Source organism: Cyprinus carpio, chromosome B17, assembly GCF_018340385.1.
Source record: "Cyprinus carpio isolate SPL01 chromosome B17, ASM1834038v1, whole genome shotgun sequence".
NCBI lineage: Eukaryota > Metazoa > Chordata > Actinopteri > Cypriniformes > Cyprinidae > Cyprinus > Cyprinus carpio.
This window is the reverse complement of record NC_056613.1, coordinates 14,929,407-14,951,921: the sequence shown is the minus strand read 5'-3', so window position 1 is coordinate 14,951,921 and position 22,515 is coordinate 14,929,407. Positions and strand designations below refer to the sequence as shown.

Below are 22,515 nucleotides of genomic sequence, written 5' to 3'. Positions count from 1 at the left end.
AAAGTTATTTCCTGCTTGTGGAGGTTGTAAGCATTGTGCACTTCTGAGAAGCCCTGCCCATCCTAATGAGCTGCATTGTTTCCCTCCTGAGGAGGCCTGTGCTATGAGGAGGCTTAAGGCATTACAGACCGGCTCTTTATGAGCGGTGCCAATGCATAAATCATCTTTATATCATCTTTCTATTAAGCATGTTTCTCCTGTCGTTGGATGAAATAAAAATACACATAATATTTTCCCAACCTCTCAGATTTGACACAGTCACCACATAATGATGCTCTGTGTAGCAGTAGGAGGATTAATTTAATCCATAGTGAAAGAAGTTTCTATTTCCATTTAGTTCCTGTTGTAACAATATATTTCCAGCTCATTAGCATGAAATTAAATCTCTCATTAACAACTGTAAAGAGTACGGCCCTTAAATTTGTTTTCGTAATCAAGTAAATCCAAGTTACAGCTTGTATTCCTCACCCTTGTCCTCTATGTCCACTCACTCTCAATTAAGTGTATTTAGTTGCCTCACATTTGAGAGGAAAGCCTGCCTTGTTGCCAAATGAGACTGCGCACGTGTCCCGTTCTCTCTCAGCTCTGCAGTTAGTCATGGTTTACTCTCCAGTCTAGCACTTAAGAGATCATTAGCATGTGTAACTTCCACCGATGAGGACACCGCCAAAACGCGCCTGGGTACATGATGCAACCGAGCGCCTCATGAATTAAACTGAAAGAGGCAATGAGCCTCCATTCACTCTTTTTAAAAACCGCAAGGCCCTATAAGATGTCATGGAAAGGCAACGAGTGTGTAGAATTACCTAGAGATTTGTAATAACACAATATAAGGAATGCCTGGTAAGGGTAATATAAAGGATGAATTTCAAATCGTCGAGCCATAAAGCATCCAGCCTCCCCGGATAAGCAAGGGAGATCAAAGCAAATGAAAGTCCAATAATTCAAGCCTTCCCGAATGTATGAAGACATGAGGTGAATTTGTGTCTGGAGGCCTCAATCAAAGCAAAGACACACCACTGAGCATTCACTTCCCGAGCTGAATTCAGGTTGTTTCAGTCCTACAGAGTGCTGTTTTAAGCAATAAGGTTGTTGTCATTGTCATACTGAGCTCCTACACACAAAGATCATGCGGTAGAGGGGTAAAATCAATGATTTCCCCAATCTAAGAAGTGAATGCAGGAGAGTAGAAAAGGATCGCTGGCCGTTTGACCTTCTCTGTGTATTAAACAAACACCAGATGGTAGACATTCAATGAGTCCATTATCTGAGGGCCTGGTGTGTTGTTCCTGCTGCTAAGTCTCACAGAGTCCCACTCCATGGCTGCCACTGAACTGCATGCATGGCAGCAACTCTATCTAAGACCATGAATACCTGAAGCCACATTCAAACCCATCTCCAGAACCAAGTTCTGATGATAAGCTATGGTATTTACATCTATATTTTGTAAATGATAAATGACAAGATGTCTATGTAATGGTCTGTTCAGACGACTATGAAACTTATGTGTACTAAATAGCCTAACTTTTCAAAGTGCTTTAGGTCATAATGCAAATGACATATATCCTGGCTGAATGACCTAAAACATCTTGAGAAGCATTCTTCATAAACCTACATCGGATCCCTGGGTATATGATTCCTTAAAATACTTCTAAGTAACTAGACATGATATGCCATTCCAAAGAAAATATGTAGGGACAGAAATGGAAGAGTCTGAAGAGACTAAGCTGAATTGGGGAGAAAACATGCTGGGCCACCATTGTAATGGGCCAAATGTAGATGGAATGCCCAGTGTGGAAATGAGAATACAGGCCACAATGGTACAGCAGGGTGCTGATGTGTGTGCTGAAGCAGACGCTTGACGAGGAAGTCATAGCTGGAATCAGACACAGGAGCTCATTCAGAAAGCACTTGTGAAAAGGGTGCAGACGTAAAGGCAAGCTATGCAGACATACGAATGTCTGAGGCTCAGCTTGCTTTGGGATTCAAAGCTTACGCTCACAGTTAAAAGTATTTATTTATGTTACACAATGGTTCCTAATTATGCAGATATATTTAGATATTGTGGGAGGATATACAGAGGAAAGCATAGTTGGCACTAACTTTGAAGTTGTTGGTAGTAGTAGTTGGGCATTATTTTCTTTTTGAAGTTTGTTTCTTACTGAAGAAGAAAACATACAGTAGCCTACTGTAGCCTATATTACGTCATGGAAAGCAGGGCTGGGTTTTTTTTTTTTTTTTTTTTTCATTTTAATATTAGAAATGATGTGTTAAAAATGTAAAAATAAATCAATTCATTATATATTTAAAAAAAAAAAACACGTTGTTTTAAAAAACGAAATATTTAATTCAATGACCCGTATCTAAATTCCCTAATGAGGAAGTAAATTTTCCTACCTTCAGAGCGAATGAAGCTGAAAGTACAAATTGATTTTGCTGTTCACACAGTACAAGATATTCCGCTGAAAAGCGAAACTGTACCCAGCATAGTAGTCTGGATACGCATTTTAACAAACTTTGCTTTAGACTTGACAGTTAACACGAGATTTCCAAACGCGGCTCTAATGTCAGGAGACGCCGAACTGCAACAGCGACACCAAACAGGTAAACGAACTAAAAATTAGAAGAAAATGACGAACACACGCGAGATTATTTCCTCCTTGATTTCATCATATTCCTTTGTGTGTGTTTTTCTAAAATAAATAAATAAATAAATAAATAAAATATGTGTTTTATAGCGATAAATACGGTTAAATTATCAGCATATCATGTTATTATTTCGATTACCATCTTTAATAATTGTCTAATATTTATAATAAATATTAAAAATAAGTATAATATAATAACGATTAAAAAATAGCGCGCACACGAGATAATTTTCACATGTATTTTATCATCTTATGTCAATGCGTATTTGTATTGATATATTTACTTAACTGAGATAAACACGGTTAATTGGCATATAATGTAATTAATTCGATTACAATATTTAATAATTTAATATTTTTTAGACCTCGAACTGCAATAGTGACGCCTTACAGGTAACTTAAGGAATTAACGATAACAAAACAAACAAACAAACAAACAAACAAAAAAAATATTTACCCATTCGTTTCATTATCTTGGAGTGTAAACAAACAAGCAAATTAATAAGATTTTTTTTTTTTTAGGCATAATAATTTTATAAATAGGCCTGTTTATTTAATTATTTAATACTTAGGCTTAGTGATAGGTGCCATTGACAGCTAGGCTCATTTAAGAATACAGAATTTGACAATAGAGATTGATTGTAGATTTATAGTTATGTAGATTTTTATCATCAAGTTGATTATCTGGAACTTAAAACCAATAAAACCATAAAACTAATATGTTTTTGTTCCCATGTCATCATGCTGAGCAACTAGTCAAAGTCTAGACAGCATTTTATTTGTCATTTGAAGAAGTTATTCCCTTTTTATTAAATGTGCACTGACCTCTCCAGGTTTATTTGGTTGTTTGTAGCTTTTTGATTATAATGCAGGAACGCTGGACATTTGAAATGGCATAGTGGTAATTACAGTCATCTAATTACACAGTGTCTGATGCCTGCCTTCAAGAGGTTAGTGCAGAGAGTCCACTGACCCGTCAACTGTTTGCAACTGCAGCCAGAACCAAAGCTGCTTTTGGAATTTGCTGAACTCCAGCATGTAAAAGAATGATATACTTTTATACACTGTAGCTATAAGTAGCTGACAGCTGAGACAACTCTATAGACTGTATTTATTGGTAACACAATGTAGAATGCAGCTGGCTTCAGCAGAAAACTATGTGTTGTCTAAGTGACGCCCATCTTAGAATTTGTTTAACCAAAAATACTGAAGTTCCATTTGACAGGTTTTTACAGTTAAATTTCAATGCATGAAGAAAACAAGCATTGACATGTCTACACAAGTGTAACAATGATAACACTTATTTGTCTTGCTGTAGATGTTGGAGAATTTTGCCTGTGATTTTAACATGACATGGTTTCATTACTAAGCTTATTGAAATGTTAAGGAACTGCACACAATATACAAATTAAAATTAAATTAAATACAAAATATAAAATAAAAAATGTAAATACAATTTAGGCCTAAGTATTAAAAACACTCACTGTGGTCTCATCATGTCCTTATTGAAATAAAACTGGTCAAAATGACAAGGCTTTTCTATTAAATTGCCTAATCTATTAAATCAGTTTGAAATATTATTAGTATTATTCATCATTCTGATGGTGAAAAATAGCCTCAAGAATTAGGCAGTCGTAGTGCCTGAATCAAGAGTGAAGAAAATCCTCTCCATGTCTCTCAGGTTTCTCCGTTTGGGGTTTGTCCATCAACAGAGACCAATTAGACTGGGCCTGACCAGTCTCTATTAAAACAGAAAGTGTTTACATCAGTTTGCCTAGTGTTTGCACTTGAAGATACTGAGAACCAAACATAACAGCAACATAGATACTCTCTATTATGTCCACAAGGCAAAAGCGAGTCCAAAATGCATGCTGCAGTGTAACGGCTGTGAAGTACCACACAGAGCATTTTTGTGTTGGTGAGTTAACTGCTTTTGAGTTTTATTAGGCTGGGAATTTCACCTTCTTTTTTTCCTCAGTAACACTTTGGTTGTTGATTTTCTTTATTTTTTACATGTCTTTCATTTTTCTTTTCGTGAAAAGCTGCGCAAAACCACGATCATATTTTGCACATGTTTTGCACAGCTTGTCAGTGAACAACGGCTCTGTGTAGTAAATGCTGCTCCACGTGAAAGCACGCACGTGTAGAGATTTACCGCTGATTACAGAATCGGCTTTACTGGCGAGATGCACATTAATATTGTGCCGATATTTATCGTGCATCCCTAAAAATACTCATTCTTGAAATTAACAAAATGTATCTGTTGGCAAGTACCATAGCAAATGTTTTATTGTGTTGTTTCAATGAAAAAAAGCAGCACCTGTGGGATGTGCATTTTTCTATTAATTACACATAACATTCGAACACATTGACATCTCCGAGGTCTCCAAGCTTGGTGGGTGGCCAATATGAGGAATCATGGTCCTAAACTTCTCTGCTTTTGGTTTCCTTCTTGGTAGTTGTGTGCATATATAATTGAGACCATTGAAGTACATTGCAGGTCCATCTGCTTGGCAGAGAAGTGAATACTAAACCATCTGGGCCTCTACATGCGCCAGAAAGGGATATGGATAGGTATTGTCTGAGATAGAGCACCTCAGGGGGTACGTTATTCCACAAGGAACACACACACACACACAACGAGACACACAAACACACATACACACATTCACAATGATCCATACTGCTCCTTAAAGATAGTAATACTAGCATGCGAAATCTGCTGTTGTTGAACTCCAGATGGAGTGAAATAATTCAGAATCCCATCACCTCGAGAGATTAGTAAACTCTGATATCAAAGCAAATGATCATCAGTATCTCACTCAGTTAGTACACACAGCTACTGTGCAGCATAACGTTTACTCTCAGCCCTTACATTCACAGAATCAACCGTGAATTCATAAATGATAACAGACATTCTGTTCCTGCCATCAGTTGGTAAAATGGAGTGCCATGTTGAAATGTTTTCTGCTCGTATGTCGCCCACCAGCTCTGGGGAGACACACATGCTCACATTAAGGGCTTCAGTTGTGGTCAACACAGCGACTAATTTAACGAATTCTTTATTTTCTTAGGGATACGTGAGACGTTTTGGCAAGGCTGGAGGACTCGAAGAAGCGCAAGGCTGCTGCGCAGAAGGGGACGCTCGCTGAGGTTTGTTTATTCGCAGGATTATAGGCATTAAGCATCAGTCTTTTGGGTTAGCCTTCATCCGTTTGGAAACCTCCGCGCGACTCTCTGTTCCTCCGTCGCAGCAGTGCCAATTCTGAAAACCGATCGTAGTTTTGACAGGATGCTGAACTGCTCTCCTGCGGCCCAGGATACATCTGTAAACATTGGCTAAATGAAGCCAGTGGGGTTCTCACAATGAAACACCCCCCTCTCCCACCCCCCCACCCCCACCGATGGCCCTTCCATCCATTTCTGAGGGACTTCAGATATCCAATGGATGTGCTAAAAACCCCGCTGTGTCTGGTCCTTTAGCAGCGGACCTGTCACAAAGCCTCACACCTCGTGGCCGGCTCAGCGGCCCATCTCTGGCTCCCATCTCTGACATCTGCTCAGGGTTGGGGTTTCATTCAAGAGGGGGGCAGAGGGAGTCAATCTGCTCTTTTAAAAGAGCCTCACAGTGCCCTGGGTGCTGATGGGGAGGAATGAAGAATCCGCACCATTTCTCTTGCTGGCACCACTGGTGTGCTATTCTCCATCCCTTCCCCATCAACGCCACCACAACTCAAAGCCGTCTTTCATATCCTCCCACGGCTCCAGATTGACAGGCATCAGACAGTTCAGGTGATGAGGAGGAGAGGGTGTGAATGGAGATAGAGAGGTGCCATGTTTGAACACTTCCTAAAGAAGCACGCCCGATACTCGGCAAAAAAAAGGCCCCGCGCTTCCAGCCCTTTTTGGCAAGTCGACCACGATGACTATTTGAAGACTTGACAGATTGTGCTGATGTGTTTATTTAGTTGAGCAAATGCGGACTGGAGCTGTTTTCAAGCTTTATTTATGTTGCGTATTAACTCGGTCACCAACAGAAATGAGGCAACATCAATCATCCACTTGAAGGGAAGAACACTGAAACATTTCTTTTAGATAGCGGCATCTGTACACTTTCCCAAGTGGAAGGAAAATAAATCATCTGCACCGATGTATATCACTACATAGACGCCGAATAATATCTTGTGATTTGCATGCGACATTTAAGTTGTTTTTTATAAAAAATGATACAGCTTTAGAAATATTTAACTGATAGTTTACCCAAAAACAAAATATTCTGTCGACAACATTGACACCTTCTTTCGTGTTCCACAGACGAAAGAAAAAACTGCAGAATTTTCTTTTTTTTTGGGTAAACTATCCCCTTAAATATAAGAAAAAAGACAACAAGCTCATAGTAATAGGATATGTTATAAATTGTGCACTATTGCTATGATGTAGTATGTAGTCCTTAATAATTAAACATTTGGATGTATTTAAAACTCATTGATTAAATGGCTCCAGTGACAGGCTTTGCCACTGTGTCACGGTGAGTGGAGAAGCACAGACACAGAGCTGAGGATTGTTTCACCATGTAATTCCAGTCTCTGTAACTACTTTACCACCTGTTCACAAGTGGCATTCTTCTCCTAGATAAAAATCACCTCGGCGCATTTGTAGGACATGTAGCCACTTACTGCTTGTAAAGATTAAGCCTTGGAGCATGACTTTTAAAGGTGGCGGCTATTATCACTCCGTGTATCCGACCGGGAAGGAGATGGGCTGCAAATGAATTTTGTCCGGGAGATTTTAACATGAATGAAAGTGTGTTTGTAATCTAAGTGCATGTGTATTCATTCGTTAGACTAACAGTGTTGGAAATGTAATACTGCAGGCTGCACAGAGCAGGTTTGATTGGACAAGCTGTGATTTAAAGCAAGTCTCAGGGCTTAAGCAGGAATCTTTTCTGTGGGGGAGAGGTTGAGGGTGCCACACGCAAAAGCTGAAGAACTTGTATAACCAGAAAAATCCATTAGATAAAGCTATTTCACTGGCTGATTATTCGCTAGATAAAATAATTTCAGTAATAAATGCTTACAGCAGGAGCCAAAGCTAATAACCACATCCATTTTAGTCCTCATTTTACTGGTTAGAACAAAAGGGCATATTGAATTAAGGCATAAATTCGCACAGATTAGTTGAGAGAATATGGCAGTGGGTAATTATTAGGACCTTATTTTACAGTTCTAAAAATGTTATTTACTATGCGATTGAATAAATGGTTATTAAGCAATCAATTTCCAATTGATTGGAGGTTATTAGAAAACATAGAGCTTCAACAAAGAGTCGTAATATTCTTTTTTTCTTTTTTGTCAGTCATTTGACTGATCATGCTGGGATTTCCAATTGAACTGTCAATTCACCTACAGTAGCCCAGTACCATGAGCTTTACCATGTTCTAGTTGTTAATGTAATCTAAATATACATTAATTGCTATGTGATTTTGACAGAATGTGAATGATATTTCTCAACAAAAAAAAGGACGAAAAAAAAATCAAGAGCCAACGATAACAGATTAGTCCAAGGGAAATTAACTCCTGTGGGTTGAAGGATTCATACAGTCACGAAGGCAAACCGAGTTTCAATTATTGTGACATTTGTTGCTTTAAATAAAAAGACTGTATACAAAGTGTGTCCATCATCAATGATTTGACTTTACACATAGAAAGCCTTAGGTAAAAGTACTAACCAAGACACAAGAGCAAAACTAAGACATAAAAATGTTTTTAAAACCTGACTCAAATTTGTCTAGTATTTGCACAAATCTACAGAGCAGCAGCAGAATCTAGAAATATTTCAAATTGAGAGTACAAAATAGCATATATTTTACTTCTTTAAAGCTTCATTAATTTGCAGATTCAAATGTATCCATAGAGAACTTAAAACTACATAATAAGATTTTAAAATTACCATTGCCTGATATGCCAACAGTGGCAAATTAATATGTGATATATCAAAGTTCTTTTTTCTAATAAGACAATTTTGTGTAATTATTGTTTTTAACATCAGTAGCTCTGTCTTATTTTACATTTCAAAATATTTTCATTTTTTATTGGCTGCCAGCATCACGATTTTGGCTGGAAAGCATTGTTTTGAATTAAGAAATTCTCACAGTCACAGCAACGGCTTTGCATTGAGACATAATTGTCTGTTGAATGTTCCTCAGATTGTGTCCCAACTCGTGTTAGATCTCAGAACAAACAGACAAAGCCTAGTATCACAGACAAAGCCTGATATGTGTGGTTTCAACAAAACTGATGGCAAAAATATTCCAAGTGTGAATATTTGGCTTCATTTTGTCATGTTATTTTTTTTTATAATAGTTTACAGAGACTCAGTTGGAAACATTTATTCATCATGAATGTCAAAAAAAAGTCATGAAAATAAAATAAACATACTTCATTAAAAAGGGTTATTAAATGGCATTAATCAAATTTCACATCTGAAGAAGCTAGCTTTGAATTTTTCACCATGCTAGCAGTTTTGTGTTTCATTCTGCAACTCCATCAGCTGTTAAGGTGTGAGACAAATAACAATACCACCCTCTGGACTGTGATTTTTTGAAGACTGGAGGTGATATAATGAATCACTTCCCATTAGCGAGGTTTCACACACGTCACAATTGTTATAAAGACTCACAGTTTATTTTCAATGAAGGTGACATGATTTGCTAGCTTCAAATATCTATATGCTAATGTAGATTTAATGTATATATGCTAATATCTGTGTGGTGGTTTACACAGCTTACCATATTTAGAGAGGATTTTGAAGAGTATGTCCAATTATAGATGCCAAATACCATTATTTACATATTTAGCCCTTGTCACTTTAGGGGCAGACACATGTGATGCCTGGTGTTGGCTGACTGAGTGGGCTATGGAACCATTGCCCTCTAGAGGCCAATTGCCTCCTAATATATCCCACTCTCATCAGTGCTTGACCATGTACCCACACCTGTTTGTGTGTGCGAAATAAAAGTATAATATTTCTTTTCACTGATAATGGTCACAGAAAGTGGGTATATCAAATCAGTCAGTATATCAAACCACATTCAAAAGTGAATGTAAAGAACTGCGGCACAAGCTATTATGTGGTTGAATATAAAATCATCACACTTTAGGGACGCACAGTGCCAGTAGAATAAAAATATCCGTGATTAAAGTGTTGTTTGTGCTACTGATTCATGAGCAGTTTGTTCCAAAATTCTCAATTCAATCACCCTTGTCAGAGCGGGTTTTTCTTTGGCTGCTTGTGGTTGTACTAAGTATATTGGAGTGTATTCTCTTTTCGACCATATTTATAATTCAATAAACTTGTTTGTGGCATGTAAGTTCTATTGAAGCATGAATAAAAGGTTATGATTGATGCCATGACACTTTTTTTTCTCCACCGCAACCTGCCTTGTTACAGATTACAGAAGATAATGGGCAGCAGGACAGGAAGGGGAAGAACAAAACGGGGTCTGCGTTTAATTAACTGCACCTCCTTTGCGATTCGCCAGTGCGAATTTGCCTTGTTTTATGAAGAGAGATCCTGTTTTTCTAATTCGTCCCCCTTTGTTTCTCAGACAGGGAACGGATCTGGCTCTTTGGGACATTAAATAGAGAGCTAATTCAAGTGGAGGGGCTCTTTCTCTGGTGCTCTGCTCACATAGCTGGGCTGGGCTCACTGGGCCCTTTTGTGTGCTGCCCCTCACCACATGTGTCCCCGCTCTCCCGGCTGGTCAGATTTTTTTGTCTCCGCTGGATAATCAGCTTGGAACAGTCGAGTCCGATGTGGTGGGAACTGGGCCTGCTTGAGGCTCCTCTGTGAAGGTGTTTGTTGTTAAATAGAACAATTCGTCTGTCTCCTTAGAAAGCCTGACAAAAGCAAATACTCCCTGCTGAAAATTTTCTTAGCCCGTCACACAAAGGCTCAAGTTTGTTTAAGAAATTGCTGCTAAAGAAAGCGTCAACCCATTAAGGTAATTATATGGAACCTGTGTCCTATAAAGGCTTAATTGATGTTAATGTTTGTCTAATTGGGGATTCAGGGAGAGCAAAGGACTAAAGGTCTTCATAGCACTTTCAGGCGAGCCTCTGAAAAGGGTCCTTCTGGTTTTCACACTTCCCACAATGGCTGCCCGTCTTTCTCACATTACTGCCTGTTTTCAGCTCCTTCCAGCATTCTGCAGCACTACTTAGAGCACAAAATAAGGGTGAAGAGCCATTGTCTGGTGCAAGCACTTCTCAAAGAGTGTTCCTGACAGGGATTGTTAGAGGACTCATGTTGAAGACAAGGGGGAGTGAGGGTGAAAGCCACTGTCATGCACTCTTGTCATGTCTCCGGTGTGCAGCAATGGGGCTCCTAATTGCTGCATCTGTTTTTTCATAGCGCCGATTCATTTAAACAAATACTTCAGTCAGCACCTCCTGTTCCTACACTGAGCCCGAGTTATCCATTGTGAGCGTCAATACATTTGCATGTGTTTGTGTGTGCAATCGAGGGGAAGTATTTGTTTAAATAGTACGTTTTCCTTGTACATCTTTTAATAGCAGACTCCGTCGCTCGGGCTCCCGTGCAATCCCCCCGCTGACGCGAGCGAGACGTGCGTTTTGTCGCCTCAGAGAGGCCCCCAGTTTTCGCCACCAAACTCGACGGAAACAATGTCGGTAGATGGGCGAAAACAAACACGGTGTTTCCCTTCCCTTAATGCTTAACTGATCTGTCTTTAAAACACTCATGAGGCTCTGTTCGAAACTCTTCAAATATTTCTCTTGGCTCTAATTGCTAAGGTCGGAGTTAACAATCAATGCCATTTCCACACATACAAGTTAAAATAGGGGCAGTGGTGAATGGCAAACTGATTGTAGCGCTGTCAGCCTCCTGCATGGGCTCTTTCTGCAGATGGGGAGTGAGAGGGATGGAGGGGGAGCGGCAAATGCACTTCATTTAACTTGCACCAAGCTGATTGGAGTGGAGAAGGCAATTCAAATCTTGAGTGTAGTTCCCATTCCAATGCCTTTCCCCCAATCTCACCCCGTTTCCGCAGGCCTCCTGTCAGTCAAAAAAGCACACAAGGCAACCTTGGCAGATCTCTCGATGGTGCCCTCCATCTCCACACAATAGCGCAGTGAAAGACCTGGCCTCCACGAGACCCCCCGAGTACAGACTCTATATGAAGTCAGCAAAATTAATACCGTGCCATAACACAATATGCTAAATGGAGCTCCGAATGAAAGTTAGGAAGGAGCTTGTTCCAAAAGATAAAGGTTGCTTATCTCAACTATTCAAATGACCGATTCTACTGGCATGTCTACGCTCCATTTTTGTAATTGGAATTCCCTCTATAATAACAAGTCAAATCTTTTTTTTTTATCACATTTTATTTGTGCATGTGCTCATAAATATCTAAATTGTTCAAAAATGTAATTGTCACTATCAAGAAATGTCATGCTGTTTCTTTTTATCACTCTTGATGACTATTCGTGCATATGAACTCTTCAATAGCCCATAAAAACATTGCATGCTGCTGTCAAATCAATATACACACAAAATTAAGCATTTAAAATCCATAATTTCATGTTAATCACAATATTTAGTTGAGACAATTATCTGAAAACCTCCTCATTTATTTTTATAATTAGTCTTACAAGTAAATCTCACAGCACATTCTTGAAGTACCTCTATACAAACAAAAAGTCAAAGCTGTTTCTTTTTTTTATCACTGTTGATGAATACTTGTACATCAGCTCCCTCAGTTGCCTATAAATGCATTGCTGCACTGCAGTGAAATGGACACACACAAAATTAAAATTCAGATCATAAAAACATGTCTTTATCATAATGTTGTGCCTTCCGGGAGTAACTCAATCACTGTATTTTGTTGGGACAATTATCTGAAAACCTTGTCGACAGAGTGTCGCATTACTCATCAAAGTACTTTATGGGTGAATAATGACCACAGGTTGCGACCTCCGACCCCACTAGACGACCTCTAGAGATACACGCGAGTCAATTTCACAAAGGTTTGCTGCCACGCTATTCCCTAGCCCTGCTGCTTCAGAGCAGAAATTTGACTCCACAGCCATAATCACTTTAGTACTGTTTTTGCTCTTGGTAAGTGGACAAAATATTTGGATGATCTTAAGCAAGCACAATAATTGAATATGTGATTTGGTGGTAGCAGGTGTTTGGAATCTTGAGCTTGTCTTTACATAATGAAGCATTCTGTAAACAAAAGCAAGTTGTTATGTTGCTTCGGCATGCTGGGGATATACTCAAATGAAACAACTAATTTTCTTGATAGCATACTGTAATCATGCTGTTCCTCTACCACGCACTGTGCTGAGTGGTGTGATGCCTATTAATTCATTCTTCGTCTCTCCGGTGGGAGAAAGATCCCTCCCCTCCTCTAGTAAACTGCTATTATTCATTACACCTCTATAAGTACAAATAATCGCCAGGGTTTGAAAGAGAGAAATAATTGTTGTTATTTGCTTTGATATGGTTGAAGTGTGGCTCACACTTCTTAAATGGCTCGAACATGCCTGTTTTAACATGCACTCGTTCATTTGTCTCACCGAAGGGGGACGGAGCCTTTGAAATCACCACTTGAGCAGTTAAGCGACGCCTTGATTGAGCACTGACAAATAATGTACAAAACCAAGTTTCCCCAAAACCCACCTACCGATCTGGCCGATCTCGACCGACAACCACTTTAAATAAATCCAATCATCCAGTCATTTGGCATTACGCATGTGTTACCAATCCAAAGTCGTGAAGAAATCACCTAACCGTGAGAATTAATTGCTGACTTGTCAGAACAAAGAGCTGCACTATTTCTAGGCTATCGACCTCCAAGTTGCCAAGCTACCTGTTTGTTTTTATGTTTGTGTACCTGTCGAGTCACGGGGAGGAATTAACAGCCTATTTTTGCTTGAAATGCAGAGGGAAACGCTTACGTTTTTATCTTTTCAAATACATGCTGCAGTATAAAATAGACCCATTTAATATAGGGACGCATTGGCAGGTTTGACAAGAGGAATCTGAACACAACGTGTCTAAATGCCTCGACTTGACTGTGTGAACATGCATGTTGATCGAATGTGCAAGTGAGTGAGCATAAGAGAATGTATGAATTAGTACTGTATATAGGCTGCACAGATAATGGAAGAGAGTAATGAGTGCAGTAAAATTAAAAGCACATTAACTGAGAACCTAACATTTGAAATTAAATCATTCTGCACATTATGGGCAGTAATTATCTCTGACACTGAATCACAGTAGAATTCTGTTAGTTTATTTCTTTAAATAGGTTCTTATGCTTTCACCTTTGGCTTTAGTGTGATGCTTGATTGCTTGGGCTGGAAATATGCTGTTTCCTCCTCGTAGTCATTCAATATCATCATCTTTCTTTCTCACAATGACACAGAGCAGGGACAAAGCCCATGGGTCAGATCCCCGTTGCTCTCTGCTTGTTTGGGAGGGGCATCAATTGGTGGTCACTTGCTACACACTCTCTGACCTCTTGGTCCTGCACCTGTGGAGAATCCCCTCTGTGAGCTAAGAAAACAGAACAAGAGTCAGGTTAGAGGTCAAGGGTCAGAGGGTCATGAAGAGGAAGTTGTTTTTTTTCAAAACAGCAAGGCACTTATCACTCTCATCTGATTTGACAGCCATCTGTCAGTCATGGCATTAAGATACTTGTTTTGCCCCGATCCATGTTTATCGCTGCTAACGTGATGCTATTTGACAGAATTAACTCTTGCCACTCTGTGCATTGCTCTCATAATAAATGGATGGGGAAAAAGCATGCCTTCAGCAGTATTTTATGTTAATATTAGCATATTTAACAGATTTTAAAGAGAGCATGAAATATAACAATGTATAACAAATTTTATATTAGGGTAAATTTAGAAAGAGAAATGTCATGCATCCTGCTTAATTGTGCACATTAAAGGTAAATTTGTAAGAATGTGGTTTCACATTCTCTATGAAAATTCATTGGATTTAAAGCTGTTCATTAACTCTACAACATCAAAATGACTTGTTATATAAGCTTAAGAAAGCGTGAAATTCGTGTAACATGTAAGCAGCTGGCTCAAACACATCAACAGTCCACTCTGTGGAGGTCAGATCCCCTGAGACCACTAGACCCTGAGAAGTGAGTGTTTAACAGTAGCATGACGACTTCATCAGATGGCTTATTCGCGGAAATTAATGGGATAATAACCTGATGAGAGATTGTCATGAGCCAACCCTGAGTTATCCTTCTCTTCGAGAGGTTTGGCTGATGTGGGCAAAATCCTCAGTCCATGCATGTAGTGCTTGCCACAAATTTAAAAGGATTTAGAATGGCATTAGAGATACAAATCCCATGTTTTTTTGCTTTGTTCTGTATTAATATATAGTGTGTAATGTATATACACTATTGTCCAGTTTGGAATACTTAAGATATTAAGATAAGTAAAAACAGAACTATTGTCAATTATTAATCAAATTTACAATGTCTTCTGTTTTACAATATTTTTAAAAAGTGCTTTATTCCTGTGATGGCAAAGCAGAATTTTCAGCAGCCATTACTCCAGTTTTCAGTGTCACATGATCCTACAGAAATTATGCTAATATGCTGATTTGGTGCTCAAGAAATATTTATTGTTATCAGTGTTTAAAAAAATGCTGCTTCATATTTTTTGTAGAAACTTTGATACACTACCAAAGGTATTTATTTATTTATTTTAATCGAAAAAAAAAAAATGGTTTTCAGGCCTTTTTTTTTTTTTTTTACCTTTTTAAGGCCTAATCATGCAGCCTTAGTCCTATATATTTTATTTATCTTAAATGTTGTCTTCTGTCCAGTGCAGAGCAGACATAAGTGAGGGAGCTTAAATGAACTTTATAAACTGCAATCAAGGGAGTGTTGGATTGGATCAGTGAGAGCCTGGGAAAGTCAAGCATGCCTTCGTGTCAGGTGAAGTGATAAAGTATGAGTAGAGGCTGCTGAAGACAATGAGTGGTGACCGTGCAGGTAAACTCGGCTTTGGAACAGAAGACATTGGATTAGCGGCAGCTGCAAAACCCACGCATTTACTCAGCTGGCACGCCGATATCGAGTGTCACCTGAACAATGCCATGTGTTTGGAAACAAACATGACTCCCAAGCATCTCAAATGCATCTCTGCTGAATCTGTGGAAAACACAGAATATAAAGCCTATATAAGTATATGTTTATATCTTTGCTTTAAATGTTTTTAAATTGTACAACATCCACTGTTTATTTGGGATTTGGGGTGTGGACTGATCACCTAATCTGATTCTTGATATTCTGTTTGCATTGTTTATAATGGACACATTCTATAACTATAGAAGTGTTTATAACATAATCACACATAATCGTTATTGCCAGCTTCCTCTTCGTGTGAATATATGTCTACTTTATATATATATAAAAGGCAGAAATCTCAGTATAGTTTGATAAGAAACATCTGTATTTTAGCCTTTAGCCAGTAATAAGAGGAAGTGTACAGTACATTCCAAGTAAAGCTAATAAAAAGCAAAAGCAAGCAGGTCCTGCAGCCCTCCTGCCATCTGCCACTAATTTTAGCAAAATTACATAGTGAACCATTTGCTAATTCTTTAAATAAATAAATAAATAAATAAAATGTTTCGTGTGTGCTCCTTAGTTACAGTTGAGGCTAGTTTCAAACTTTGTCACTACGTTTGAATACAAACTAAAAAAAAAACACTTTGGAACGTTAGGCACAAATTAAAAAACAAATATGCTTCTTTTTTGCATTAAGAGGATTTTATAAAAGACATTACATTTGGTTATGCTATGACAGTCATCCTTGCCTTGGGAAACATCCTTGGGAAAAAAAGACTAATTGGTAGAGTGCCGTTTAACCCAAACGCTCCCACCAATATCAGTATCTCAAAATTGTGGGAATATAAATTCTCATGAGGGAATACATACGAGAGAGTCAAACACTTACCGCACCATTATTCCAGGCTCTCCCATCAGCCTCTGTGTTTCCTGACAGCAAATGTGAGGGGAGGGGTTCTGCTGGTGGATTCTGGGATGGTGACACCTGCAGCGCCTTTGAAAGGCATGCTGTTTCTGTTCACCCTTGTGTCTGTGGATGTTGTATGGAGGTGGAGAAAGGAACCAGGCCCCTTACCTGTGCAAGACCAGGGACTCTGGCCGAGCCGGGCCTCGGTTGGCAGATTGGTAATGAGCGGCTGTATGTGGTGAGGCTCAGGCACAGTACCGGCCCCCTGGGGGAAATGTGGTGCAGGATAATGAGAGGGCTGAAACTCTTAATGTGGCGGTGATTCATGGAGACCATCCGTCCGGATTACCTTTCTCACTGTGTGCACAATGTGGACAAGGATTCCCAGGGTTAGGAACAACAGCACCAGATTGGCCCAGCAAGCCCTCGGGGAGATGGGCCTTTCCCAGGGTACAAACACTGTAGTGCACGTCAGGTTAATATGAACCGTAAATACCTGTTTGTTCCAAAATGCAGTTGCAGAAAGGTGTGAAACACAAATAACTGCAAAAGGCCATGTAGCAGTTGGTCAAACGGTTAAAAGAGAAACGACGAGTGCCGCTTTGACACCTCAGTGTTGTTCATGTTTCTGATGTTTACTAATAAGCAATACTAATACATTGATAACCAGTAAAGGTGTCTGAGCCGGGCATCTGGAAAATCTATCTATCTATCTATCTATCTATCTATCTATCTATCAGGAATGGTTTAAATTACTAAAGATTAAAATGACACATGTATGTTAGGAGGAGGCTTTTCAGTTTGGCTCAGTTATGTTTTTCACTGCCCTTATTAGTAGGGACAATATTCATATGTGATAATGGAGCTGAGAAGGAATAAGTAGGCTTCACCTTCAAAAGAAACCTTTCTGGCTTGTTACTGTTGCTTGTGCACACCTAATTCTGTGCTTCAGTGACTGCGGATATGTTTCAGCTGTTCTCCCAGGACTGTTTATTTTAGCTAAGGTGCTAAGAGGGGAAGATTGATTTTATACTTATTTTATAATTTAATTGTGGCTAGCTTACAAATACAAACCATTCACAAGAATGGATATGTAATTGCTTCCTACAGAAAAAAAGAGACTGGATAAAATGAGGAACTGAAAAAAAAAAAGTAATATGCAACAAGTTTAATTATGAAGAATGCACCAGATGTGGATCATGCTCAAAATATCAATACAGTGAAAAGAAGAGAAAATAGCATAAAATGTTTTATTTATATTCTGGACATGTTTATATGGAATGATATAGACATTTCCGAATTAAGAAAAAAAAAAGAAGTGGTTGACAAGAATTTTAAAAAGTTAGTTGAGCCCCCATGTTGGCCCAAACCTCTCACAGACACACAAGCATCACATCTTACACACATGCACACACACTTGTCTTGTAAGAGTGTAATCACTGGTCAGTCTCTCTGAAGCACTACATTGATGAGCTATGATTGTTCCTGATTGGCTAAAACCCCAAAGACAAAGAGACAGTGAAATATTGAAAATGGCAGTTAACCAGTCGCAATCATTTCACATGTCTACATAGTTTATGAGAGTCCTGAAATTTCATGCTGTTTGTTTCTTTTGTGCTGTTAAATTTGAGGAAAAGCAACTAAAGCGCGACAAGGGTTCACAGAGTAGAATTTTTTTACGGTCATTTAAATGTTTTATTTTATTTATTTATTTATTTTTTTGGAAATAAATTAATATTTTGCACTGATTAAAAATCACATCAAACATATTCATAATGTTACAAAAGATTTCAATTAAATATTATTTGTTGTTGTTTTTAACTTACTATTCATCAAAGACTACTGAAATATTAAGCAGCACTGCTGTTTTCGACATGGATAATAAGAAATGTTTCTTAATCACCAAATTAGCATAGTAAAATGATTTCTGAAGGATCATGTGACACTGAAGATTGAAATAATGACTACAAAAAAAAAATCTGTTTTAAACACAAGTATGTATGTAAACCGTTTTGGTCCCTAAAACATACAAATACCTAGTGATTTTGGCACATAGGTCTCAAAGAATGTGAGGACATTTCTGACAGCTCTTGTCCTCAGGACTTATTGTAAAAGCATGAGACTACTGTAGGTTTGTTTATGCTTTCTTTCATGCAAGCTGTCTGTTCAGATTACTTTCAGTGAGCAGAGATAAATACTGTTGGATCTCTGATGTAAACAACACTGAGCAAGGCAACCTCAGCCATTGGTATATTTGTAAACAGGCAGTAAATGCATGACATGTCACATGTTTTTTGATGCCAGATATTTTATGAATTGTCAGGTAGGATCTGCTTCAGGTTTAAGGGTGTTACAGACCCAGGTAAGGGCAGTAAATGCATGACATGTTAGTTTTTTTTTGGTGACTGGTATTCTTACCTACAAAAAAAAAAACTTTTTTAGAGTCTTCTAGAATCTGAGTCTCAAATTTAAATGTGCAGTGAGACAAATATTTACTAACCAAAGAATCCTGTTTGTATACATAGCTACTGCCACGGTCACTTCAGCCAGGATGACAGCCAAAGAACTTGTCAAAGCAGCAGTTTGAAAAGGTGTTTGATATGCTGAAATACAGGTAACCCCCCCACCAGTCACACTGAGTAAACATGTGACAGTGCTTAAAGCTGGAATCATGCACAGTGGCTCACTTCGTGTGACTTTCTAATTAGAGTCTTTATGCTAAGACTGATGTCTAGAAGGCAAAGTATTAGTGACGTATGGTGAAATTTTTTTTATGTTATGTAAATAGAAAGCAAAACTCTCTATATACTTGCATAGACCGATAGGCAGTAAACATAGATTTACACTAAATGCAGCAAAAATGAAAAACATTCTAATTTATATAACCAAGTTATGAAATATAGTACATAGTACAGGGGTAAAAAATAAATGAGTCATTTTCACAAATGTTCATTACTTGAACTGTCAGAACGAACTGAAAACCCAGAAAACCATTTAGGAGAGTGGGTTTGATTATTACTTACATTAAAGGAATTGTTGACTCAACAATGAAGATTTGCTGATTTGCTCAGGGCATCCAAGATGTAGTTGAGTTTGTGTTTTGTTTCTTAACTGATCTGGAGAAATTTAGCATCTTTCTCAATACTATATCCTATGCAGTGAATGGGTGCTGTCAGAATAAGAGTCCAAACAGCTGATAAAAACACAATAATCCATAAATAATTCAGTCCATCAATTAACATCTTGTGGTGTGAAAACCTGCATATTTGTAAGAAACAAATCCATCATTAAGATGTTTTAACCTTAAACCATCACCATCTGGCCAAAATACGAGTCCATAATCAATAATAATACTAAAAAAAGCCATACTCTGATGTCCTCTTAACATCAAAATCCATAGACATATTTGTTTAGGCCATGCTTGCACTGTTTTCACTTGTGAACAGTGCTTGATCTGTGAATATTATTAAGATGATTCATAATAAGAAAAATCATAAGATATATGTCGAGGACTCATATTTTAGCTTGAAGCAGTGGTTTAAAGTTAAAACATTAACTTTAGTTAAACAGCACTTTAGTACTGTTTGGTCGTGCTACATTGCTGCTCACTGGTTAAAGAAGTCTGTTACTGATGTAAGCATAAAAAACACCCAAATATAGTTAATTTTAGTGTCGCTACATTTAGCATATCTTTACCTACTTATAGACAGATCAGAATTCCTAGGCTTACCATTATCCAAACTTTACATTACATGGTTTGTGGTTAAATCTATTTATTCTGTGTGAGTTGTATCCAAAACCTGCACATTTTATGTGATAGGAGAAATACAATTGTCCCATTAAGACAAGTGTAGAGCTGTATGCTGGGCCATGAAGAGCTCTATTCATTGTAGAATCAGAGTTCAGTTTGTCCCACAAACCAAATAGCACCTTTCATCTTCAGCTCTTTACAGAGCTACTGAAGTGGAAGGTAAACTTTGCTCTCCTCTCCTTCCTTTCGCTCCTCTCTCTCCTTTCTTGGCGAGCAGTTGGCCTCACACTGTGTGGCTCGTTCTTAATGCCACAGAGAGGATAAAGTTTGTGAATACATCACATGGGTGACAGTGATGGTTTTCAGAGGAGCTCTGCACACATGGACATACACCTGCAACACCAAATGAGGGTCTCATCAGCTGGAGACTAGTTGGAAAGACAATTAAAGTAAGAATGTATGGGCGCTGACAGCAATGGTATTTAGTAACCAAAAATAATTTCTTCATTTCAATTAACCTTTGCTGTCGTTGCACGGCTCTGTATCTGAAGGCTGTTGACCTTTGGAAAATATCAAAACAAGACACTCATTCGGCTTTACAGAGGTGGCTCGTGGGGGGAAAAAATCCTTAAAACACCTTTAAATACATAATAGAGCCAATGCCATTTTCCACTGAAATTTAGTTGGTGCGTTGGCATATAGATCTCCACTAGAGAACGTCAGCATAGTAAGAGGACCAATGAAAAAAAAAAAAACTCTAATTTCCTCACCTTATCGAGTATGACGGTGATCACCGATATGCCTCACCAGCATTTCCCCCCGGTTCTGCCAAATTACTCTCTTCTTCTCTGCAGGTGTATTGATAAAGGAAATCATCTTCTTTTGAATTAAAATTCGGCATAAAACTGTTTACAAGAGGAACAGGGTATATTGCATATTGCAAAGGCTAAAACCAGAGAGAGCGAGCGTGAGGGAGAGAAAACAATCAACAGACTTCATTATTTTCCTTTCCTATCAAATTTGAGCTATCCTTGGATCTCACTAATGGACAGTTATTGAATTTCTCGCAATACCATTGAAATGATGTTCATATCTGCAGAGAGAGAGAGAGAGGAAAAAATGTCCTCTCATTTTATCCCTTAGAACATTGGTTTATCATAAGACCCCTTATTAAAGCTTGGACTCTAATTTTCTCCTTCGCACTTAGGGGGGCTTTTATGATTATGGTTACCAAGGTGATGTAAGGCACAGCCTCAGCTAAACAAAGCCAGTGTCACTAGAGTGAATAACTAAGAGCAAGGTGAGCACCACCACGGGAAATTGCATGCCATTACTGTTAATATTTACTCATTAAAACAGGCAGCGGCTGCAGAGATGCTTGCACAATTACTAATTTTTCAAATCAACCACTGCACATACCCTTTATTATGACCTCGAAGTTCTTTGTCCTTTTGAGAAGATACGCTACATGAAACTGAGTGCAGTCATGTTGTTTGTCGCAGGAGCGAAACGAGTCTTATGTGTTGTATATATTTGCACTTAAAGTATTAGGAGGCAGATTTGATAGCTGTTTACTGCTTAAATGCTGCCACAACATTCTGATTGTTGTGGAAAGTAATTAATAAAATAACTTTCTTTGGAGGTTAATGCAGAAACTACTTTAAACATAAAGTTTTATATATACAATGTTTTCCTTTGTTAGACAGTTTTTATATGAGAGCAGTCTTCAAGCAAAGACTTTTGTGCTTTTTAGGTGTGGAAACACTTTAGTCATGGGTCATAGAATTAAAAACACACTGACCAAATCATCTGAAACTTCAAATGAAGAGGACATTTGGAGCCTAGAAAGTCAGGCTTTTTTGTCTCTGTGAGAAATGATGTCTAATTTGGTCTGAGCGGTTGGATTGCTTTGTCAGGTGTGTTATTTTAACTGTGGACAGTGAATGACAAAACAATAGGGCACTGAAAGAAAATTGTACAGAGTATAGCAAGGAAACCGAAATACTGCCTCCAAAAACCAACTCGAATTATCAAATAGAGGTTTTAGAACTTTTAAACCGTTGGCAAAACTGACAGAACAAAGAGG

General features: G+C 38.3%; 1 long non-coding RNA gene across 1 annotated transcript; it reads left to right on the top strand.

Annotated features, from left to right (window-relative positions):
* The first annotated feature begins 2,470 nt into the window (after positions 1–2,470).
* On the top strand, positions 2,471–19,589 carry LOC122140169. The gene is made up of 3 exons (XR_006156862.1): positions 2,471–2,604; positions 5,723–5,801; positions 19,204–19,589. It is a non-coding gene; the product is annotated as an uncharacterized LOC122140169 (long non-coding RNA).
* Positions 19,590–22,515: the final 2,926 nt, after the last annotated feature.